At 35.2% G+C, this 26,637-nt stretch overlaps 1 protein-coding gene across 2 annotated transcripts in view; it reads left to right on the forward strand.

Annotated features, from left to right (window-relative positions):
• The window catches only part of CWC27 (CWC27 spliceosome associated cyclophilin), a 203,462-nt gene that overhangs the window by 75,438 nt on the left and 101,387 nt on the right, over window positions 1–26,637 (forward strand). The gene's annotated exons all lie outside the window — the stretch shown is intronic.

Below are 26,637 nucleotides of genomic sequence, written 5' to 3' on the forward strand. Positions count from 1 at the left end.
TAAAGAAATCCATTTTAACCATTTGATCACTGTATTTTCCATTTCAAATCAAAAACAAACAAACTTTACCCCACAAGGGCCTTTCTTATTTAGAGTTTTACAATTTAGTGTGTAATTTTGCTGAACTTGTTCCAAAATATAAAATATGAGGTAGTTGTTGCCGATTCTATAATAGAAACCCTTTCGTTTCAAAGTATTTTTGAAGTTGTAAACTTTTAGTAGTTTTTTTTTTTAAGAAACTTTAACTTTTCTTTTGGGTATCATTTCTAAAAAGTTGAAGTATCTTTCCAAGAGCAACTTACTAACATTACATTTTTCTAGAAATTTTTGAATATCTACATTTATGCTGAGCAGGAGTTTAACTCCTTAATTAAGAGTGACTCTCTTCAATTAATCAAGTGAGCATTCTCCACAGTTAGTATTGATCATATAATTGATTTATTCATTAAGAATAAGCATTACTTATTTAATCAAAGTCATTAGATTGCCTTTGCTATCTTAGTTTTTCTCTAAGTCTAGTACAATGTTTTCAGTGGGTTGTGGATTGACAAGAGAACATACACATATACATACATACCATGTGCACATGTGCATTTGGCTTTATGTTCCCAGTTCAGTTAATGAAAGATCTAGTGTTTTATCAGAAGTAAAGTTGGTGTAGAAGCAGATGCAGCATAACTCAGCATAGTTTCACTTCACCACCAAGGCCCTTAATAGAGATAAACGTTCATTTCTTACTAAGTCACTGCCCTTTTACAGTCACTAATCTAAAAGAACTAACAATCTGTGGGCTATTCCATTTTCATCACTATTCCAGAAGAACTTGAACTAACAATTCATAGCCTTCCTTTTAAGGGAATGTTTATGATTACCAGACTTCCCTGGTTCTTGAACCAAACTTGGCATCAGCAAGGACACTTTCTCATCTCGAGGCAGAAAACAGAGTTAATACCCAGGTGTTCTCTGCCGCTAACTTACCAGTGTTCTGGAAAGCCCATTTCCCCGTAAGTATTAAAGCTGAAATTTATAACTTTGAATTTTAGAGTAACTCAGTAAGCTCTTGATTTTTTTGCATCAAAGAAAAAGAATAGACGTATGATAATCTAAATTGACCAAATTTGTAAAATCACTTATGTTTCAATTTAGAATGATTTTTATACTCAGGTTTAAATGTGGCATGTCTGCTTAGGGCATTTATAAAAAATAATGATTCATACTATGAAAACTTGACCCAAGAGGAACTGAGAATCTGTCTCATCTCTTTTTTGATAGGAAAAAGATATATTTCAAAACAATGGAAAGTTGGACCATTTTCAAAATTTTTAATTTAATTGTTTTTGTGAATTCGTAACCTATGTAATTGGCATGTACTAGGTGCTCAGGACATGTTTATTGAATTAGAGAAGAAGTGAAGTACTTGTATCTATAGAGTATATTCATTAGTCCCTTAAATATTTTAGGTGCACAGAGTTTAGAGATGTGAGGACAGAGTCTTGACCCTTAGAATATTCGTTGAGAAGAAACATTCATTTGGCATTCATCAACTATATACTAAATTATGATGGCCCTGTGAAGAGTCCAAGAATGAAGAAAATGAGAGTAAAAGCAAAAAAAAAGGAAAAACTATAGTATTAGAAAATGTGACATGGGGCCAGGGACAGAAGTTGGTGAGTAGGTATGTATGATCTTGGCAATGGTAAAGGAATCTAAGGCAAGAATAGTTGACTTTCATGAACAAGGAAAGCATAATGGAAGAGGTAGCATTTAAGCTAGGCCATAAAATCTTATCAGGTTGAAGACAGGTAGAAGGAGTTCATTCCTTTTTGCACTAGACTTAGAAAGTACCTGGAAGCAAGAAAACACAGGGCCTGGTGAGGGGAGGGCACTGGGAAAGGCCCAGCTATCTCCTCAGGCAAATACTGGGAAAAGAACTGTTGGTTGGGCTAGAATGTGGTGATCTTAAGGCAGACTATTTTAGCTCTGAGAGTCTATTTAAGGTTTCTAAGTACTACCTTAATAAGATAGATTATAGTCAGGGAGGACTAAATGCAAAAAGATCATCAGTTAGGAATCTGTGATAATTGTATAAAGGAGAAATTAAAGCACTTTTAAAAGAATATTGAAAAGAAAAGATGGAAAAAAATTGGTTTGAAAAAAGAAATGGCTGAATTTCTTTTTTCAACATGGGAACTGATTGAGTGACCAAATAAGGAGTCAAAAAGGACTCCTCACACTTCTTATAAAGGGTCATGGTAACTGTAGGGTCATCTGTCGCCAGAAGACTGCATATTATAAACTCCCTGAAATCTAGTCTCTTGGGGCTCTCTTTGGGAAGAAACTACTGCATATGGGCTTCCTGCCAGGGACATAGCCCTTCAGACTTGCCCTCTCCAGAGCCAAATCTCCAATTCTGTGGCTGGGAATCAAGAGCCAAGTAATCAGTTGGTAGGAACAAGTGACTAAGTGTGTCAAGCAGAGAACTGAGCTCTGCAGGAGCTGAGGTGCTCAGGAGGACCAGCAGCAGGAGCCAGACAGGGGAGGAGCAGCTGCTGCACCCAAACAGTGTCCTCAAGGGATGGGAAGATGAAGCCTTCCCAAGGACTGAGCAGAAGGAGTTGGCAAAAAAGAGAGTTGGTTATTGTTGGTCTTGTGTGTCAGTGTTTTTAACTTTCTCTCTCTTTTATTAAAAAAGTAATATGTACTCACTAAGGACATTTTAGAAAACAGAGACAGGTAAAAAGGAAAAAAAAACATTTTTCACTATTTATATATAACTGTTAATATTTTGGCATAATTGCTACACTCTTTCTATGAAGCAGGTTTTTTCAGCTGATGGTAACAATGTGTACCATGTAAAGGCAAAAGAGAGTTACTGTGATTGCTTGTTACTTTCAGTTTGCAGTAAATAGAAGTCAGCTCATAAAAGTGCTTATAGATTTTGGGGGAGCTGTTGAAGAATTTTAAGTATGGGAGTGGCATGATCATATTTACATTTTAAAATAGTCTTTTTGCCCATAATGTGGACAATGGATTAGAGAGCAGTAAAGCTTGAAGCCTGGAAACCAACTTCTTGGCCAGGTCATAAGGGGCTAATCAAGAGGAATGAGGGGGAGAGGGATAACAAAGAAATTTGAGAGCTTTAGAAGGAAGAATTAACAGGATATGGTAATTAATAAGTTGTGGAGGTGGAAAAGCATGCTGTAATTGTCTCAATTAGAAGTCCCACAGAAACTTCAAATTCAACATGTCCAAAACAAGAAATTATAATCATTCTTACCAAATTTATTCCCTATCTGTCCTAGTCAATTTTCTGCTACTATCATAGAATACCAGAAACTGAGGAATTATAAACAATGGAAGTTTACTTGTTCGTGGTTGTGGAGGCTGAGAAGTCCAAGAGCATGGCAGCAGCACCTGGTGAGGCCCTTTATGCTGTTAGCCCATGGCAGAAGGTAGAAAGGCAGTCAAGGGTGCAAGACAGAGAGAGGAAATCAGGCTAATGTTATCCTTTTGTCAGGAGCCCATGATACTAACCTACTCCTGCGATAATAGCATTAATCCATTCATGAGGGCAGAACCCTCATGGCCTAAGCACCTCTTAAAGGTCACACCTCTTAATACTGTCACAATGAAAATTAAATTTCAACACAAGTTTTGGAGGAGACATTCAAACCATAGGACTGTTCTAGATTCTCTTCTCTGAATATATCCTTAGCCACCTAGTTACCCAAGCTAGAAAGTTGGAAGTTGTCCTAGAATTTTATTTCTGCGTCATCTACCTCTACATCTCATCAGTCACCAAAACCTATCAGATCTTCCACTTAAAGCTGTAAGGTCCATTTCTCTATGTCTTTATTGCCACTGTATTTGCCAAGTTCAGGTATTTATTTTTGACTTAAAACAGTAGTTGGCAAACTACAGACTACAGACCAAATCCAGCCTACCATCTGTTTTTGAAATAAAGTTTTAATAAAATATAACCACACTCACATGATTACATTTTGTCTATTGCTGCTTTTATGCAACAATGGCAGATTTCAGTAGTTGTGATTGAGACCATGTGGCCTACAAAGCCTAAAATGTTTACTATCTGGTCCTCTACAGAATGTTTGCTGACTCCTGTCTTATAATACTGTAATGTAATTGGTTTCCCTACTTTCTGTGTTCAAGCTTGTCTTTCCCATGTTGATGGAGTGATTTCCCTAAAACACTGTTTATTCCTGTCAACCCCCTTACTCATATTTCCTAAATGGCTCCCAGCAGCCAACACGATTAAATATACAACACCTTAGCATGGCAGGTGATGAGTTCTAGTATAGTTTTTCAAATTCTAATTCTTTCTCAAAATACCCCTGCCAATAAACCCTAGATCTCAATCTTCAAGCTGTTAGTAATGTTTCACTTGAAAAGGAATCATTTACATGAAAACAATAATCTCCATTAATATTAATGTTATGAGGTTTAATCTTTTAAGGTATTATGTAGGGCTTTCTTGATGAATTATTTTTATGAATTGATATTTCTTAAAAATTACCAGTCCATTGGTTGTTGGTTATATATGTCAGTATGAAGAAAGATAGTAAATATTACTGCCAGACATTAACTTTACTTCTTCAGCAAGAACTCTGAGATTTTCTAACAAAAAATTAGTTGTTTATCTCTTTCTCAACATTAATAGAATTTGCTATAGTGCCGGAAAATCAAAATGGAAATATGGTAGTCATTCGAATACCTACATGAATTTTTAAAGTAAAATGTAATGGGAGGGAGTGATATCATCAAGATGGCAGAATAGAAATTCTCAGGCTCCATTCCCTACCCTACCCCCTGAAAGTTCAACTAGCAACTTGCACAGACTGGAACATCCTTTGGAAAACTGCAACACTTAGAAACAAGCCTGAGATACCTTCATGGTTTACAAAACTGAATGAAATCTGAATTATAAGGGTAAGAAGAATGGTCTCACTCCAATTGCACAGTCCCACTCCCTCCTCCAAGTCAGCACAACACCAGAAAGAGGGGATTTTGGGGGGCCCATAGTTTCTAGAGGGGGGGAACAGAACTCAGTGCAGTCATCCAGTGTCCCTAGAATTCTGAGATACCTCCCAAGAAGCCTACTCAAGTCTCACCTAACAGGGAGCAAACAACATAGCTATACTGCTCGGGGTCAGGCAGAAACAAAGAAAGCTGAGCTGATTGCCTTCATAAGCATAACTCAACTTAGCTTGAGTCCCTAGACTGCTAATCTCCCTACCCAGCCACAGAGCCCACCCCAATGACCCCATATAGGCAAGGAGATGCCCACCTCCTCCCATTTCAGAGAGGTGAAGAGGCTAGACTGGGAAGTCAAGCAGCAGCTCCCTCTCCCCACCAGCTGAAACCCACCTGATGACCTCATCCAGGCAGGCAGACTAATACCTTTGTGGATTTCAGAGAAGTAAAGGGTCTAGACTGGTTTGATCTGGGAAGTCAAGCAGTGGCTCCTCTCAGCTAATGAATCCTGCCAATGATTTTGTTGAGGCATGGAGACCTCCACCTTTGCACATCTTAGAGAAACATAGAGGCTAGACTGTCTCAACCCAGTAGGTCAAACAGCCACTAAACTCAGCCAAAAACCTACCCCATGGCTCCACCCTGACAGGGAGGCAATCTTCAGTTGCACATTTCTAAGGTGAATAGCCTCTGGTATTGCCTTTTATGAGCAGTGACTCTGCCTAACTTCAGCCTGCGGCCCTGCCCAACTACAGGTCCCAAATAGCAGAATTGCCCAGGCAAGGATATATCTTGTGACTGGCCTGACCAGAAGCCATCACTGTAGCTAGCCAGTACCTCTGCCTAATGGCAGAACCCAGCCACTATTCTCACTAGACTGTGGAGTCCAGCCAGCAGCGCCACCCAACATCAGAGCAAAGGCAGTGGCTCTGACTGACCAGGGTCATCACTAGTTGGCCCTTCTAGAATCACAGGCTAGACTAAATAGTGAAGGTTTATCCATGCCAAAGAACACCAGTAAAGGGGCAGAAGAGGAGCTGGCTCCTCATATACATAAACAATAATGAAAGGACGCAAGGATTATAAAGAATCAAGGAATCATACCATCTCCAAAAGAAACTGTAATAATAAAGCTCCAATAATGGAACCCAAAGAAATGGACATCTATGAAATGACAAAGAATTCAGAAATATATTTATAAAGAAGTTCAGTGGAGTATGGAGTATTAGAAAACAATACATGACAGAAGATGTTTAACAAAGAAATATAAACAATAAAAAAAGAACCAGATAGAAATCCTAGAGATAAAGAATACAGTGACTGAATTGAAAATTCAATAGAAAGCTTCAATGGCAGACTTGATTAAGCAGAAGAAAGACCATGGAGTACTACTCAGCCATAAAAAACAATGGTGAATTAATAACTGTTGTATTATCCTGGATGGAGCTAGAGCTAGATACTTCAAAGTGAAGTATCACAAGAATGGGAAAACAAGCACCACATTATACTCACCAGCAAATTAGTACTGACTGATCAATACTTATGTGCACACATGGAAGTAACATTAATCAGGTGCTGGGCAGGTGGGAGGGAGGCAGAGGGGATGGGTAAATTCACCACTAATGGATGTGGAGCACACTGTCTGGGGGATGGGCATGCTTATAGCTCTAGGCGGTACAAAGGTAATATATATAACCAAAATGTTTGTACCCCATAATATTCTGAAATTAAAAAAAAAAAGCAGAAGAAAGAGTCAGTGAGCTGAAAGATAGGATATTTAATATTATCCAGTCAATGGAGCAAAAAGACAAAAGAGTAGAAAAAGATGAAGAAAGCCTTTGGGAATTATAAGCCACCATCAAGAGACCAAACCTTTGCATAAAAGGATTTGCAGAAGGAGAAGGAAGAGAGAAAGGGCCAGAAAGCATATTTAAAGAAATAGTGGCTGAAAAGTTCCCTCATCTGCAAATAGATGCCAACATCCAGGTACAGGAAGCACAAAGAATGCCACTCCAATTCACGCAAAAAAGGAGTACACCAAGGCATATATTAATCAAGCTATCAAAAACCAAAGACAAAGAAAAAATTCTGTGAGCAGCAAAAGATGAGAAACACATCACATAAAAAGGAATGATAATATGACTATCAGGGGATTTCTTAGCTGAAACCCTGTTGGCCAGAGGAAAGTGGGAATATATTGAAGTGCTGAAGGAAAAAACCTACCAATCAAGAGTACTTTACCCAGCAAAGCTGTCTTCAAAATTGAGGCGGAAATGAACACTTTCCCAGACAAACAAAAGCTAAGGGAGTTCATCACCATTTGACCTGCTTTACAAGAACTGCTAAGGGAGTTCTTTAAACTGAAATAAAAGCTGCTATTTAATAACATGAAACATGAAATACAAATTCAATAGTATAAGTAAAACAAAGTTATATTCAGCATACTCTAGGACTGTAATAATGATTGTGTGTAAGGCAATTTCATCAATAGTACAAGGGTTGGGTTATACATTTATAATTGTTATGTCCTCTTAATAAATGACTCTTTATCATTGTATAATGTCCTTTGTCTCATTTTACAGTTTTTGACTTAAAGTCTATTTTATCGGATATAAATATAGCTAAGTCTGCTCTCCTTTGGCTTCTGTTTGTGTGGAATATTTTTTCTATTCCTTCACTTTCAATCTATGTGTATCCTTAAAAAGTAAGGTGGGTTTCTTATTAGCAAAATAGAGTTGAGTCTTGTTTTTTTTTTAATCCATTCAGTCACTCTATGTCTTTTTATTGGAGAATTTAATCCATTTACATTCAAGGTAATTACTGATAGGTAAGGACTTACTACTGCCATTGTTTTAGTTGTTTCTTAATTGTTTTATGGTTGTTTTGTAGATACTTCTTTACTTTCTTCTCCTCTTTCTGTCTTCCTTTGTGGTTTGATGGCTTTCTGTAGTGGTATGCTTGAATCCTTTCTATTTTTGTTTTGTGCTTCCACTATAGATATTTTGCTTTGTGGTTATCATGAGGCTTGCACAGAACATATACTTATAACAGCAGATTATAAGCTGATAACAGCTTACCTTTGATTGCATACAAAATTTTTACACTTTTACCCCCTCCTCCATTTTAAGTTTTTGATGGCAGGATTTACATCATTTTGTAATGTGTTTCCCTTGAAAATTTATTGTAGCTATAGTTATGATTAATAATTTTGTTCTTTAACCCTTGTACAAAATTATTAATCATAACTGAAGCTACAATTATTTGTAGGTATATAATAAATGAAATTCAAGGCTCCTTTTGGCTTGAACAATGAACCCCTGTTTCAGTCTGAGGGAGCAATGTAGAACTTCTGGGCCTTATTTTAGCATATAGCCAAGAATTTAATTGACTTATTATTTATTGGGCAACTATTATATGCAAAGTATTGACAGTCTGTCCCCCTCCTTCACAGAATTCAATTTTTTAAAAAATTTATTTTTAACTCTGGTAAAATATGCATAACATAAAATTTACCATTGTAACCATTTTCGAGTTAAGTAGTACTAAGTATATTCACATTATTGTACAACAAAACTCCAGATCTTTTCATCTGGTAAAACTGATACTCTATACCCATTAAACAACTTCTCTTTTCTGGTTTCCCCCAGGCCCTGACAACCACTATTCTGCTTTTTGTATCTATGAGTTTGATTCCCCTAGATACCTCATATGAGTGGAATTATACAGTCTTTTTGTGACTGGCTTATTTTACTTAGCATAATGTCCTCAAGGCTCATCCATACTATAGTATGTGTCAAGTTTCCTTCCTTTTTAAGGCTAGATAATATATTTTATGTATATATTAAAATCACATTTTCTTCATCCATTCATCTGCTGATAGACATTTAGGTTGCTTTGGCTTCTTGGCTATCGTGGATAATGTTGCTATAAACATGTGTGTACAACTATCTTTTCAACATCCTGCCTTCAGTTCTTTTGGATGTATACCCAGAAGTGGGATTACTGAGCCATATGGCATTTCTATTTTTAATTTTTTGAGGAAACTGCCATATTGTTTTCCATAGCAACCGTACCATTTTACATTCCCACCAACAGTGACAAGCATTTTAAATTTCTCTACATGTTCACCAACACTTGTTATTTCTGCTTTTGTTGCTTTCTTTTTGATAGTAGCCATTTTAATGGATGTAAGGAATATTGACATAATTTTGACTTAACTGCCTTGTGCTGACACTTATGACACTACCTAACAGCTACTTTATAAAAGCTTATGGTTGAGATGTACTAAAACTTTATATTTTCATAATGTTTTTGCTTTATAAAGTTGATCTTGGATAGAGATCATTAATAGAGTCTATGTTCTGTACTTTAGGATAAAATAGACACATCTTAGAAATAGCTCTGCTTATGGCTATTACTCTATTAATATTTCAATTTTCAGCACTAATGTTGATTTTAATGTGTTAATCTCATAAATACCCATTTCTGTCCTAGCTTAGGGTCAAAACTATCCATGGCTTTAGTAGTCTGCTTCTCTCCCTGACTCCAGAAATTTTTTATAACACTTGTAAAAGACAGACATGCTATTATTTCCTCTACAAGAAAACTATTCAGTACCCCGAGGAATAAGGTTTTTGAAGTGTTTTTTAAAAAATATTCTTGTCAAGAAAAAAGAATCTATAATAGTTTAGTACATTTAGAGTTGTGTTGTTTAGTTTTTCTCTTCTCCTTTCCTTCCCTGAAGTGCTTACAGGCCAATATGAGATCACTGGTGCTAAGAGCCAAGTTTATAGTTAGTGTGGTCATGTTTTAATTTTTGCTATCTTGAATAAATGCTTGGTAACCTCAATATTAATGGTCTAACAATTAGCAATTCTTGGCCTTTTGAAAAGAGACTTATTATTGTTGTCATATTTGGAAAAAAATGATTTGGCAATAAATAAGAAAAGAGCAGGAAGTTTTCACTCCCAAGTCATTATTGCAGAAGAATGTCGTAAGTCGTATTTTATTAGAAATGAGTGAAATTGGCATTCTCTGAGACTATTGTGCTTGCAACTAGAAAATATACATCTTTCTCTGAAAATGTTGACATGGTAAACAGGTGCTTTTTGGCTATTTCACCTTGTATGGGTAGCATTGATATAGAGCAAGGCTCAGTGAGTTTTATGTTTAAAATGAAGAGATTTTAATTAATTTATTGGTTCTTTGAGAGCAATATACCAAATGTGTAAGGTCGAATTATTATTTATGAATCAAAACCAAGTGCTATGAGGCTCAGACAAGTAGAACATCTTCTTTTACCCTTTTAGAGATAAATGTTTGGTAAATAATGACCAATGCAAGCCTATACAATGAGCAGTTGAGGATAATCTGGTAACATTGTAACTACTTAAATAATGTCCCATCATGACCATTTCACAACTAATATTTCTTTGAATACAAGAAAGTTTCTTCAGAAGGCTGTGTAGGTTCTCCTTTTTACTTAAAAGGACAAGACAAATGAGAGTATAGAAGTATGAATAACTACCGGAATGAATACATGGGAATAACCTTTTTTATTTGGACATTTTCCTTACACTTGCTTTTAAAGAAGAAAATTCCTGATTTAATGTGGTCTTATTTTAGACCTCCAGAGGGTAAGCAGGGAAAGAAAATGGCTGTTTATAAGAAATCCATAATATGAGCAGGTCAAACATAAGTTCAGCTATCAAGAGGAAACTTGGTTTTGGGGAAATGTTATTAACATCACCATGTTTATTCCAAAAGCTTACAGATCATTCTTTTTGAATGTAAATTTGTAGTGTTTTTTTCTTTCTTACGTGCTCAAATTCCTGGGCTCAAGTGATCCTCCGGCCCCAGCCTCTGGAATAGGTGAGATTACAGGCAAGTGGCACTGCACCAGGCTTCTGTTTTATAATTGCAAATTCCAGTATTAATGGTTTTTTGTTGTTGTTGTTAGCAGATATCTTACATTCTTTTAAAAAGCAAATAGGAGTTCTTTCATGGGCCAATTTCATCACTAGCACTCACCACCTTATATCAATATTTATGGTCACAATTGATTTTTTTCAAATTGTTTTTGTTTTTTAAAATGGTAATATATTTATGTTTTAATTAAAGCTTTTGTGGGCCATGTTTTCAAAAGCAAATACAAATATTAATAGTTTCCCTAGTTAGAAGATGTGTTATAAAGCATTTACTATAAAACCGATAGCTTTTCAAAATTTTCTTAAAACAATGTCCTGTATTTATATTTTGAGAGTTGTCATACAACTTCCATATTTATCTTTGAGAAATTTAGTGTGCATTTATATATACACAAACACACACATATATATATGAAGTTCCTAAATTTTAATCTGAAATTTTAATAGCTTAGCTTTTCAACAAGGTTTTTGTTTTTAATGTTTAATGGCAACATTTTGGGATAAAAAATTTGTGACTTACTGCTCTAGGTGCAAAAGTAATTCCACAAACAATTTGGGAACTTGGATGATTCAGGGATACCATGTGTGTTAGAAGACAAGAAGATCATATTAAGTAGGTGGTAGTTTTAAGGGGTAGAAATTAAATTAAAGATAAGCATTTAGAAGAATATTTGGAGACCATAGAAATTGACCAGCTTATTTTTATTTCCACAGCCTTTCTCTATAATAAATTCTATTTTTAATAACTCTGAAAATCAAATCTGCTTTAAATTTTGTTTCTGTGAATGATCTTCATACAATAACACTTTGTAAAGGACCAGACATTGCTAGCTAATGTAATTAGCCCAGGTTGAAAATACAAATATGTGGATAAAAATCTAAATGTATAAAAGCCTGTAAAGAATAGTAATATTTCAGTAGCAAAGAGAAATGTGTCAGTTGACAATGCATTTTCCAGCCCATTCTCCCCAAGAAGGTACCAGAATGGAGATGTTATAAGCTCATACTTGGTTTAGGTTTGAGTAAGTTAACAGCTGGGTGATACATTGTTTTAAAGAATAATATCTAGGCAGCACCATTTATTACCAGTTTAAATTTCAGTATTCAGTTTATTCATCACTGCCTAATAAATACCGTACTTCCTTTTTCACCACATTTTACTCACTGACTGCTGTTCTACCACTGTCCAAAAGAAGACAAAGATAGATGCCTCTGTGTGGGCAGAATGTGCTCATTCAGGATGGCTATGTGATGTCTATCAGGTTTAATAAATCCAGCAATATAAAGTCTATAAAAGTGGGACCCTAGCAGGGATATACTGTTAGGTAATTTAAGAATCACATCCTCAGAGGACCTGTTAGTAGCTTCCGGCAACCTGGAGGGTATATTGAGTAGGCACCCCTTCCATTTAATATCCAATTTTTTGACTTTGCAAAAAGGAGTCAAGATAATCTTAATACTCATTATATTTGTATAAATAAGGTAGCCTTGCTAAAATACTAGAAATTAGGGGAAAAAACAACCTAAAAATGGAAAACCATTTAGGCAGGTCATATGTATCAGTAGTGGACAAAACTTTAGATCATAAGTCAGTGACACAGAGAGGTCTCCTACTGAAAACTCTTCTTGGGCCTCATGTTTTCTTCTGGATTTAATAAATGATTATTAGAATTATGATTGTACTTTACATCATTTCAGCATCAATTGTACTTTAAAGGAAAAACAAGAACTTCAACAAAATTAAAAGTTTCTGCTTATCAAAAGACATAGTTTAAAAAATGAATAGGAAGCCACAGATTGGAAGAAAATATTTGTAACATGTATATTTGATACAAGATTGATATCTAGAATATTATCATTCAAAAATAAGAAGACAGTTTTTAAAATGGGCAAAAGACTTGACCAGACATTCATAGGAAGACAAATTGGTGACCAATAAGCATGCCAAAAATGTTCAACATCATATTCAGGAAAACACAAATTAAACTACTATGAGATAATGCCCACTAGATTGACTTAAAAAAATACCAAGGAAACCAAATGTTAGTAAGGATGTAGACAACCAAAACTATCAAACACAAGTCACTGGGGGGAGTACAAAGTGTGACATGCAATTTGACAGTTTTTTACAATGTTAAACATATATGACCCATTATACCCAGGTATTTATCATGCCCAAATATTTATCAAGGAAAAATGAAAGCATATGTCCACAAAAAGCCATGCAAATTTCCTCCATAACAGTTCATAATAGCCAAACACTGAAAGCAACCCAAATTTACATCAACAGGATAGAGGATAAACAAATTGTATATGGAATACTATTTAGTAACAGAAAGAAACAGACTAGTAATATATACCACAGTAATATCTCAAAACCACTTTGTGTTGCATGAAGAATCCTAACAGTAAAGAGAACATACTGTATGATTCCATTTATACGAATTGTTAGAATAAGCAAAACTAATCTATGATGATAGAAAGCAGAACGGTGGTTGTGGCAGGAGAGGGTAGCAGCAGTGGTAGGGAGGGATGGCAGAGATTATGCGGAAAGTGGTACAAGAGAACTTTCTGAGGTGATGAAAACATTCTAGGGATTTGGATTACACAGGTGTATCCATCCATCAATTGAACTATATACACTTAAGATATAGTTTATTGTACTGCACCTCAGTTATACCTCAAAGAAAAAGTTTAAAAATTTTTTTAAAAGATAGCAGAACCTGATTAGAATTCAGTGTGGAATAGCAAATATAACTGAAGTGATAGAAAGTAGACCTATCAGGAATGGTAAAGTTACTAGAGTGTTTTGAGCATATTGTTAAAAACTAAATAGATCATTTGTATAAAAAATTGTCTAAAGAAGGTACTATGTATGCAGACAATAAGAAGGCAGCATTCTAGAAGCAGAATCAGATGATTTCTTAAGATCCTTTTCTATTCTTCCTATCGGGATTCCATCATTATTATGAGTTCTTATTATGTCTCAGGGACTGTACTGAATCCTTTATGTTCATTTTCTTATGCTTACTGAGAGCTTTTCCAGACAGTGTGAAAGTTTAAAATGTGGTTGTTCTTTTGAAACTGTAGTATCAACATTTTGTTGTTGGTAAAGTTAAAATGTAACAATAGTAACAATTGTTTATTTGGCATATGTATGTATATACTCTTTTGTGTTAACTCATCAAACCTTCTCAACAACCCTACAGGCCAGTTACTATTATTAGACCCATTTTTAAGATGAGGAGACGAAGTCACAAGCTAAAAAGTGCCAGAGCCAAAATTCCCACCCTGTAGTCCCCCTTCAGATAACCATGTGTTTAACTACTATGCCATTCTTAATCTACTATTGCATGCTTAACGTTAATAAGTCATTATAATTTAATAATTTTATTCATTTGTTGGTATTTAAGTGAGTTAAAATATTATCAGTGAGATAATTACAATATTTAACATAATGATACTAGATTTTAAAATATATTTAAGTCCTCAATATGAATAAAATACAAAAGTTATTAGCATTTATAGTAAAGAAAACACCAAAGATTTCTGTCTGTCTAAGTAAAGCTTCTGCCTGCCCAGGCTGTTGGGGCTGAGTACCTACATCACTCCACTAACTTCCCTGGATTTGATTTCAAAGCACACCACCATTGTGTGATAGATGTCATCAGATAAGGCTGAAGTACCAGCCCAGACTCCTGATTTTCAGGATAGATTTGCAGTTTTACCTTTGGTTGTTTTGACTATGTTTTATGGTAGGTACCTATTCAGTGTAAGGACCTCATTAGGATCAGCTTTGGTTTTTAATCCTGTTAATATGATAACATCAGTCTTTCCGGCTTAAAATTTCTTATCAGATTTTTGAGTGGATATTTTACATACATAACTATATGTTTTAAACTGTTGTAGTTGTGTTTCCTCATAACTCCAAATACTTTGGTCTCTTTGTGGGCATGGTTTGAAATTATAAATAATGGTGAATTTCTTCAAAAGATACCATTAGTTGATAACTTATGAGTACTCTTGGTATGTTATCAACATATAAATATATAAATAGTGTAGTCCCAGGGGGAGGGGAGGGAGTGTGCAATAAAAAAATTTTTTTTTTTTAAATAGTGTAGTCCTGTTTCAGTTATTTGATGTGTGAAGACCACCCCAAACTCAGAGACTAAAACAAGAAACTCATAATTTTGTGGATCAGGAATTTGGACAGGGTACAAAGTGGATGGTTCATTCTGCTCTATGATATCTGGGACCTTAGTTGGGGTTGCCCAGATGGCTAAGAGCTGCCTGGAAGAGCCTATGGCTGTCTCAGCTGGGGTCGTATGTCTCAGGCCTTGATGCTGCTTATTGAACCAGTTCCTCAGTCTTCTCCATGTGTGGCTTGTGATCTTTCCATGCAAAACTTATAAATGGGAAGACATAAGTGATACTTGCTTTTGGTGTTATTATTTTTGTTGCTATGTATCAATATGTTGTAAAGTGTTATAAGAGATACTGCACTATGAATTTGCACCTTAACAAGAATAAGTTTCTGTTTTATTGACACACTTTTCAAGTGGATGTTGAGAAGAGATGATATCCTCTAATGAAGCAGTTAGTGTTTTTTTTAATTTCAGCATATTATGGGGGTACAAAGTTTAGGTTACGTATATTGCTCTTGCCCCCCGCCAAATCAGAGCTTCAAGCGTGTCCATCCCCTAGATGGTGCTCACTGCACTCATTATGTATGTATACACCCATCCCCCCTTCCCCATGCAGTTAGTGTTTTATTGTTAACTTATTCCTAACAGCTGGAAGAACAAAGTCAATCAAAATCTGAACCACGTAGTAAGACTGCAGTGAGGCTAAGTTTATAGACTGAGTCAGAGGTCCTGGCAAACAAAAACTTGTTAGGTATTAAGACAGACCTCCAGTGTGAATTATAAGAAATTACCCTCGGAATCAGTGGCACATAAGAAAGTAATCTCAGCCATACTGTTCCAGCAGTTTTTAAGTAGGTCTGACCTCACGTGTGAAGCCTGAGCCATACCCCACTGAATGACATAGCAGGCCCCACCTTAGGGTACCCAAGCATAGTGAGAGTTGGAGGTTACTTTTAATTCAGAACATTAGGACTTAATCTCTAACCCTAACCTCTTCTCTTCTAGAGCTAGGGGAGGCTTCGCAAAAGAACAGGAGTAAGGAAGTACTTTAAGACATATAGCCAGAACCCATTTGTTCTTATTCTTGGTTCTGTTTTTTGAGCTTTCTTTTTTTAACATTAGCTTTAGACATTCACTACCATATCACATACCAGATTTATTTCTTTTTGAACTACTAGTAGTATTATGCTGCAGGTTCTAAATGCATATTATAAAACCAGAATGCAGTACAGCCCACAAAGCTAATGGCAATATATTGAAAATTCATCAAGAAATTACCAAGATTCCAGAAGACTGCTCTCCTTATCCAAATTATACTATCCCCCTCTAAACCACATACAAGAAAAGTCATTCTGAAAACTCTCTATGTTAACAGCAACATTGAAGGCACATTAAATAGAGGGCGCCCGTGATCCTCAAGCCCCTGGAAAACAACTGAGTTTATTAGTGACTTTACCTGAGAGCAAAACTTTATTTACTTACCCACCATTCCTGAATGACCTCTTAAGTTTTTAGTGTTTCCAACTATAAGTATTGAAGTTTGATCAAATTTAAAGTAACTAATTTCTGTTCAGCTCCTAGCCTAGATCTATTTTCAAATCTAAGAAAATATTAATAAAATTTGAGATTTACTTATATAAGATTTCTTTGAACCATTTGGTTCTCAAAGTGTGGTCCCCAGACCAGCAGCATCCACTTTCCCAAGGTATTTCTTATAAATGGAAATCTTAGGCCCCACCCCAAACCTACAGAATCAGAAACTCTGGGAGTAGAGACCAGCAATCTGTGTTTTAACAAGTCTTCATATGATTCTGATATGTGCTAAAGTTAGAACTACTGCTTAAACTATATTCCATTGAAAATACTTTCCACCTGCTCCATTGTCTTCTTAAGTGGCCTTCAAGCTCATATGTCCAGTAAAATAGGGTGGTTTTTTTTTTTTTTTGGTATTGAGGGTGAAATATATTATTTTTGTTTTCCCAGTTTTATTCTTTGTAGTTTTAGTTATTGTACACGATCTTCCAGATAAGCTTAAATGTTACCTCATTTGCCTTGCTGTTTCTTGCCTCATTATATTTGTGTATAACTGTCCCTTCTGTCCAATCCCCATACCATCTCATCTGTTCAGTTCCCCACCTGTAAAATAACATCGCTTTAGAATCTGATGTGAGGATTCAACGAAATAGTATATATAGATCTACTTAGCACAGTACTTGGAACATTTTTGGAATAGAGAAAAAGATAAAAGTAGCCATGTGAAATTCTAATTATATTACTTTGTTGATTATAATTTTTTAATAAATTTACTCCAATAAAATAAAATTTGGTTTATCCACAAAATTAAGGGCAAATATTGAATCTTGTCACATATCTCATTTTGGCTTACCAAAGAACAGTAGGGGTATATGAAGGCCAAATGTTCACCTTATTCTATAAAATGGTAGTTTTTATTTTTGAAGCATGAATCAAGCCTAAATTAAGAACCCACATAAATATAAATAAAGCATCTTTTCCATTTGGACTGAACTACTTTGGATTTCACATTAGCTAAATTAAAAATATGTTTTTATTAGGTGCAAGTAGTTTCCAAAGTGCTTTTCCTGGCTCACATCTTGTCCTTATTTTCTTGAAGGGTTGGTCTAGCACAGTTCAAGCAAGTTTTTTGGTCCTGTTTGTCTGCCAGGAGGTAACAGAGAAGGAAACCCACAGAGAGGTTAAGTCTACGTAGCCTTATGGAAAAGAAAAACTGGCCTTTTCTACAGCAATAGCCTAGGAATGAGTCAGCTCTCACATCCAGTCACTGGTGCCTTTGAGGATGCAGCTTGTTTTCAGCTAAATGCCAGCCGGGATTTCAGAAGCAGCAAATCTGCAGATTCATTTAGAGCAAATCTTTAAGCCACAGTATAGGTGAGAATTTTTACAAAAGTCAAGCAGCACAAGTTGATAGCCCCTGCTGTAGCTTAGTGCCTATTGTATCCAGAAAGCTTTTATACTGTACTATGTGTGTTATGTGGCTAGAAAGGAAAGACAGTAAGGTTTTAGGGTTTTTTATCCCCAAATTTGGAGCTTTATTGTTTACTGTTGGAAAAAATTTCAAAAACTCTCTTCTCTCCTTGCAGTCTCCTTGCTTCCTCCACCTATCCCCTGCCCCCGCAGCTCTTAGGATGGGAAAGAAACTAAAACCAAACAAACAAAAAAGTAAAGGTTTATATTAATTCTCCAGAAACACTCTTAGTGGCATAGTGGCCATATTCAAGAGCTGACTCACTCCCAGAACAGAAGCGTATATCAGTGTAGTTTCTAAAATGTTTGATTTTGAGAGGTGAGATTAAATTGAAGTATTGAAGATCAAACTTAAGCAAAATGTTCTTGAGTGATTTGGACTTGCAGTTTTATTAAATTCATACAGCGAGTTTATTTATTCATAGTGATGCATAATAAAATTCAATGGAAATATTAAGAAAACTTTGTTTAAAGTCTCAGTGCTGTCATTACAGTTATAGACTTATTATTTAGTACAAATTGGAATACAGCCTATAATAAGATTTATTTATTCTGCAAACAAAAAAATCTTACATTGTATAAGTATTCAAATATACCATACCCTCATTCTCTTCTTGACTTAATATATTCATTCCAAAATATTTGAGATCATGGTGTAAATCAAAAAGTTTTAACAACTAGGTTCTTAAATTGGTTAATTGGTTAAAAAAAAAAAAAGAAAACCCAAACAATTCATTAAGTGTCCTGCATACCAGAATATTTTTATTTGATTAAACTTCATAATTATAATTTTTTTTTTATTTTAGAAAAGGGCACAGAAGTAATAAAGAATCATAATACCTACCAAATTTGTTCAAGGAAAATTATTTGAAATATTTTACCCCAAAAGCATCCACCTTTCAAATCTTTGTTTTTGTTTGTTGGCATGTATACACGTATTCACATGATTTTATATAAATAGAGTAATTATTTGTTTTATTATGTAATTTATATTATATAATCTAATTATTCTAAATGGAAATTTCTCATTATAAACAGTGTTGTAATGAACACCCATTAAATTCTTATTTTGTGCTTGTCCAGTTTTTGGTGCTTGGACACTTTGGGATCCTTATGATGAATGTATGGAATTACTGAGTGGAAGGGTACACACATTTAACATTAATACATTTGGCCAGTGCTTAAGAGAACTGAATTATTTTTTAGTGTTAAATGTAGTTTTTAAAAAAATCTACCATGATAATGAAAACTTACAGCACTAGGCACCTAAAAGAATAATTAGTGCTACAAGCAATTTTGTTTGGTTTGACATATTTATTGAGTATTTAACACTGCTTGTATGTCATACTCTGCACTAGTTATTAGAGTTGCAAAAGTGAAATGACACAGTTTTATTGGACGACTGGAGATTGTAAAGAGGTAAGCAGGCTACTAAAATATATGGTAATTGTGATGGTAAGGATAAATATAGTAAGCTTGTGCACCAGTATTGGGAGTTTAGAAAAGTCTTTCTGGGGAAAGTGGCCCGGAAGCCGAGATCTGAAGGATGATTTTGAGTTACAAGGAGAAGAGAAGTGACAGGAAAGAGTGGTTTAGGTCATGAGAAATAGATGTCAGAGATTAAGATACATCCTGAGAACCAGTAGGATTTTAGAGCATGTGGAATGCATGCAAGGACTGAGGCAAGAGAAAGAGATGGAGAATAAAGTAGAGCTGGGACCATAAAGAACTTTGTAGTAGCGTTAATGAGTTTGGAATTGAAATTTTAAGGGCTACTATAGCAAAGAAATGATGGGATCAAATTTGAGCTTTAAAATATTATTCTGGTTCTAGTTTGGACAGGGACTTGAAGGAAAGCAAATCACAGAGCCCCAAGGCCAAAAGGATGTAGTGAACTTTATTTGGGCACATATCTATCTGTACCAAGAGAGTCCAAGCTTGCCAATTAGACAAAGCAGTAAGGAACAGCAGTTTTCAGAGCACCATTTATCTAATGGCTCTTCTGTCTTGAAAAAGCAAGCAGAGTACTTTCTGGGGGACTTGGGAACTCCCATCCACCCAGTGAGGACAAAGTCTGGAATTAGAAAAACAAGGCATAATAAAAATATCATCATCAACATCATCATTGTATAGACATTATTATCAGGAAGGCTACATTTAGGTATACTTGACCTAAAACAGAATGACTTATTTTAGACCTCATTCTTGAGTGGAATAGAAGTTCATAATATACCTTTTGTTCTCATCACAAATGGTTCAGCAACCATCTGGAATGGGCTTGCAGGTCAAGGAGGGACCTCAATGTTTGTACCTGCATTGGATGAGAAAGACAGGGCAAAGATTCTCTAAATTTAAAATGTGAAAAGTTTCTTTGATTTAAGAGGATCCTTACGTGCAACTCCATTTGTGAAACACTATATAAAACCTTAGGATCCTCTAGAAGCCATTTTGTATAATTCTGATCCATACTGATGAAAGTCTAGCTGAATGCCAGAAAAACTACTACCTTACTTTTTTCTTATTTAATCCATACCATGTACAGTATTTAAAATCATTTGTCCACATATTCATTCTTTTCCGTAATGTTGAAAGTGTTTTGAGGTCAGTAAAGTGAATTTAGCAAGGCAAGAAAACAGTGGGAAATGGGAAATCTTAAATAACGTATGTAATGCTTATCTGTTACCAAGTAAATACGGCTTTCATGAAAATGACCTCTTCCTTTTTAGGTATGCGTTATTTTATCTAATTCTGTTTTCTCTGTGATTTTTATTCTTGTAAGGTTTTTGGATAGGCCGGCGCCAGGGAAAGAAAGACAAGTAGAGTTGAAAGGGGTAAGCAATGAGGCTTTATTGGGGCACTCCCGGGAGAGGTTCACAGGCCCCAAGAGAGAGACCCAGGAAGTCACATCACCCAGAAGTTTTGAGTGGGCTTATATATGTTTTTAGGGTTGGGGAATGGGGGTTTCTTCGGCAGGAAGATTTTGGCACGAAGAGTGAGGAATTTCTTTGTTATAGTTTTAGGGTGAGTATTGAGAAATAGGAGGGGCCAGTGGTATGTGTGGACTCCAGGAACCAAGACTCTTATCAGGGTAACCATCCAGCTGTGGTCGTCCTTTAACTTAGCTGGGCCTTGCAGGCATTGTCCTTGGCAGTTCTCGTGGGCTTCTTCCTATTCCATTAAGGAGGGGAGGGGTGCCTGCCACCAGCCTTACAATTCTAAGTACTAGAATTGAGATGTCTTTCTTCTCACAAAATTTCTCCTCTTCCCAAGCCCCCAGGTTTCCTTCTGATGGTTTCCAGGATTAGTATTCTGATACCCATTTCTCCCTTAGTTTAGGCCTATATTTGCTTAGTACCAACTACATATTGAATCACAGTGTCAGATACAGTGATAAATGTAGCTCATTAAATATTTTTTCCAAATGATTTTTTTTGTAAAACTGATGCCCATGCATTATAAAAAATTAAGGCAGAGAGAAAAGAAAATAGGAAACCCAGATCAACAACACACTTAAAAATATCCAGCAGTAGCTATCATTAACAGTAAGTGAACATTATTCTAGATCTCTCTTCATGCATATACTCAGAAGAAAAAGCAAGATTGTTTAATTAATAAAAGGAAATTATACTACATTTTAAGAAAAAATATTTTACTTGAACTTAACATATAAATATTATTAATAAATGGAAGTAAGAGACATTTCTAAGTTTTACATAAATATTTCTTTTTCTTAAGAGATTTCCTAAGAAATTCTTCTATTTTACAAAAAAAAGATGATGAAAATATTAACAGATTGGAATCATTTAAAAAAAAAACACTACATGATTCAATTTTAGATGGTACTGATTAACTTTCTACCCTAAAGGTTGAGGAAATTGGTATGCTTAAAATTTTTTCACCATTTCCTTCCTCCATTTTCCAGTTTGGGTTAGTTATATTACTATTTTACATTGTCAACATGCATAACATTTATATGGGAGATTTTCACAGTTCTATTGTTATTTCTACATTTAAATGGATTTATTGTTTACCACCATCTCTTTTACCTTAGCACCTCTAATCCTAAATTCTTTATTTTCATTTATATTTTGGTTGTCTAGATTTCATCACCATATACTCTTTTTAGGAAGACCTCACAGGACTTTATACTCTGTCTTTCCCAGTATTTGAGATCGTGTATTGTCTTTATAATTGAATGACAACTTTGCTAGATACAATATTCCTGGGTTCCTTCTCTTTTTCCTTCTAACATTGTAAGCATTTTCCCCTTGTCTTCTTGCACTGCCTATGTAAAAGCCTGAAGCCAGTCTTCTTCCTCCATCCTTCCACTGAGAGTAACTTGTTTTTACTGCCTGATTACTTGGAAATTTCACTGTTTATCCTTGAAAATTATTAATTTAATAGTTTATTATCAGTTATTTTGTATCAACTTTTCCATGAATAAGGAACACCCTATCTATATGTAGGTTCAATTTCTTTTCGTATATTACATATCTTTGAATTATTTTTTCTCTACCACTTTTTTAGTTCTCTACTTGAGAGATAGCAGTATCCCTTACTAGGTGTTTGGGGAGGGAGAATAGTGATTAAGTTTCATCTGGTGGTCCATTATCTCATTTAAGCTTCACAACACTATTCCCATTTTAGAATGGAGGGGACTGAGGATCAACAGAGAGAATAATTAATTTGTCCAATGTAGTAAAGCCATAATTTGAATCTTGTTCTATTAGACTCCAGGCCTGTACTCTAAGCCCTGTGCTGTAAAGCCTTGCTACTTATTTCATATCTCCTATTTGTACACCATGCTAGTGAAGTATGTAGTTCAGCTTCCAAGACAGGACTTGCCAGCCTCTACCACTCTCTCTCCATATCTGCCTTTTTGTGAATACTGCTGCAAAAGGAATCCAGAGGCTTTTTGTTTTGTTTACTTAGAGGCATTATTTTTAAAATAGCCTAAGAAATTTTTTATCCAGGGAATATATGTCAATCAATTAAGTCTATTAATACACTATTTTACATCAATAAATTGGACAAGAAATATTTTAATTACTTAAATGTACAAATTAAGTAACAAAAATAATATTCCTTCTAATAAAAATATTAAATATAAATAAGACTTCACAATTAGTATTTAACCTGGTTCTGAAAGTTTCTGTTAATACAATACGACGTGAAAAGTAATATATAGTTAAAGTGACCAAAGATATTACTGTTGAAAATGGAATACGTGTACATATACTAGGAAAATCTTTCTTGCATTAGCATTAAAGTGATAGAAATTGACTTTAAAAAGTGAGGTAATGGAATAAAAGATTAATATAGGAAATTTATGACATTTCTGTATACAAGAAGAAACTACCTGGAAAGTACAATTGTCCCTTGGTATCTGTGGAGGGTTGGTTCCAAGAATAATACCGAAATCCGTAGATGCTCAAGTCCCCCATCTAAAATGGAGTAGTATTTGCATATAACCTACCCACATCCTCCCATATACTTTTAAATCATCTCTACATTACTTATAATTCCTAATACAATGTAAATGCTATGTAGACAGTTGTAGTGCTGTATTCTTTAGGGAACGTTGACCAAAGTAAGTCTGTATATGTTCAGTGTAGATCCTTTCCCCTCCCCAATTTTTTTTTTTTCAGAGATCGAGTCTCACTCTGTTGCCCAGGGTGGAGTACAGTGGTGTGATGATAGCTCACTGCAGCCTCCCTGAGTATTCTTGATCTGCAATTGGTTGAATCCACAGATGCATGGATATGGAGGGCTGACTGTATACTTGGACAAGTTGGCAGTGTAATAGCAACAAAAATCATAAAACTTCTTATGTTATGTCTACATAGGGATTTTATTTATCCTGCTTGGAATTTATTGAGCCTCCTGAATTTGAGGACTTAATCTAATTCTCAGATACTATTACTTCAAATATTGTTTCAATCTCAGTCTGTTTTCTCTTTCTGCAATTCTACTTCTACATGTAGATCATCTCACCTTGTCTTCCATGTCTTTTAGCCTCTCACATTTTGTTTTTTTATTTGTGTTTTTTATTCTCTGTTATGTGTGTTTTCAAATATATCTCCTAGTTTTCAAATATATTTCCAATTCTTTCTTCACCTATGTTTTTTTAGCTATTTATGTTTTCATTGAGTTTAGCTGTTCTAGTTGTCCTTTCTAGAAGTTGTTTTGCTTCTTTTTACAGTTGTTGTCTCTTATTCAATTTTTTATTCTCTCTTTCATTCTGTATGTATTAAACATACCTGTTTTATTTTATAGTATTTGAAGTTTTGAGTGTCAGGTTCTGTTATTTGTTTGTTGTTCCTCTGATTCTTACTCATGATGCTTTGTTTCCTTGCATAAAATCTTTTTATTGGTTGCTAATTTTTTTTTTTTAAGAGATAGGGGCTCGCTCTGTTGCCCAGGCTGGAGTGTAGTGGTATGATCATAGCTCACTGCAGCCTCGAATTCCTAGTCTCAAGCAATCCTCCATCCTCAGCCTCCCAAGTAGCTGGGACTACAGGTCCACACTACCAAGCCCAACTAATTTTTTAAAAATTTTTGGTAGAGATGGGTTTTGCTATGTTGCCCAGGCTAATCTCCAACTCCTGGGCTCAAACGATCCTCCTACCTTGGCCTCCCAAGGTGTTGGGATTATGGGCAAGAGCCACCACACCCAGCTGGCTGCTAATATTTTTTAGAATTCATCTTTTCAGAGTTCTGTGAAATATGGATTGAGGACGCCTTTCTTCAGAGAAAATTTACCTTTGGTTCTAACAGGTGCATTAGAGTACTACAGATCACTGGTGATCTGAATTTAAAATACTCCTTAAATACTCTGAGAATAATAATTAGCTTGAAAGCCTCTGACCTGCCTGGACCTAAGACAGAAAAGCTTCTTTGTGGTCTTCCTGTGTTGGTCAGTGGATGTGTTTATTCCTACCCTTTCTTTTTTTTTTTCTTTTCTTTTTTTTTTTTTTAATCTTTGAGACAGAGTCTCGCTCTGTTGCCTGGGCTAGAGTGCCATGGTGTCAACCTAGCTCATAGCAACCTCAAACTCCCGGGCTCAAGCAATCTTTCTGCCTCAGCCTCTTGAGTAGCTGGGACTACAGGCATGTGCCACCATGCCCGGCTAATTTTTTCTATATATATTTTTAGTTGTCCAGATAATTTCTTTCTATTTTTAGTAGAGACGGAGTCTTGCTCTTGTTCAGGCTGGTCTTGAACTCCTGACCTTGAGTGATCCTCCCGCCTAGGCCTCCCAGAGTGCTAGGATTATAGGCTGTGAGCCACCATGCCCGGCTCCTACCCTTTCAATGAGTCTAGGATCCTAGCTTTATGTGTGGGAGTGCTAGTTCCATACTTGTATTGTTAAAACCCACATTCCTAGGTTACTGAGAACTTTAACTCAGAGTCTTCTAGTAACACTTCCAATGCTTCTTGTTCTGGTTTTCAGTCCTCTCCTCATTTTTCAAACCCTGAATATTTCCCTTGATTTCTAGTGAACCATGCTATGTATTTAAAGGCATTTTTTAAAATGTATTCTATCCAGCACTTCTATGTGTTTGAGCATAGAAGAGTTTTCAGGTTATCTAGTAAGCTGCCTTACTGGAAATGGAAATCTAATTTGTTTTTCATGTTGAATTAATATCATTTGTAAAGTTGGATTGTGAAATAGACATATGGCTAAAGACCGAATTTCTGCCACAGCAAATTTACTCTATTTCTGTGAAATATTGACCGAGCCAAGTTCTTGTTATGAAATACCATGTTTGATTCTGAAATTTTTACTTGGTGTTTAGATAGAATAGCAATATCACCTCCTGTTATTATGGACATTTTATGATTTTGTGTAGGATTCACTCTTGGTTTGTCTATCTTCAAAAAAATAAGAAAATTTACAAGATTTGAAAAAGATCTTACAAAGATTAATAGCAATCTACATTAGCTGTCTAATCTTTTTATTTAAAAATGCATGTGATCTTTCAAATGAAAGGAGTAAAATTGTAAGTCTAAAGGTTATATGCAAGTGTATTTAGATTCCTCCTTATCTTTTTTCTAAATTGCAATCTACTTAAGGATAGGGATATAGTCTTTCTATTCCTAAGTATTAGGGTAACAGATTATAAAGAACACATAGAACATTATCTCTCAGATTAAATTTTATCCTCTGATAGATGCTTTTCAGGATCACTTAGACTAAAATAATAATGAGGATTATCTGTTAGCCTTTCTCATAGAATTTGTAAATATGTATGGATTTCTTTGTTGATTTGCTTATTGCTTATATTTACAACCAGATTTTAATGAAAGAAAGTAAACAATTCAGGTCCAAGTGTTTAGTGACCAGAATTAGGATATGGGAATTTTGTAATTTTTAGTTTTTTTGAAGTACTACATTTCTCACTTTCATAGCATAAAGTATTTAATCCAAGCAGTGCATCAAACACACACACACACACACACAGTTTATCAGTGAGCTTTTGAAATCTGTATATCCATGGAAAAATTAAATAGAAGAATTTTAACCTCTTTAGTTAGACTGAGATCTCATTTTGCCAGTAATTGATTCT

The sequence above is a fragment of the Lemur catta genome, chromosome 12 (genome assembly GCF_020740605.2).
Source record: "Lemur catta isolate mLemCat1 chromosome 12, mLemCat1.pri, whole genome shotgun sequence".
Lineage (NCBI taxonomy): Eukaryota > Metazoa > Chordata > Mammalia > Primates > Lemuridae > Lemur > Lemur catta.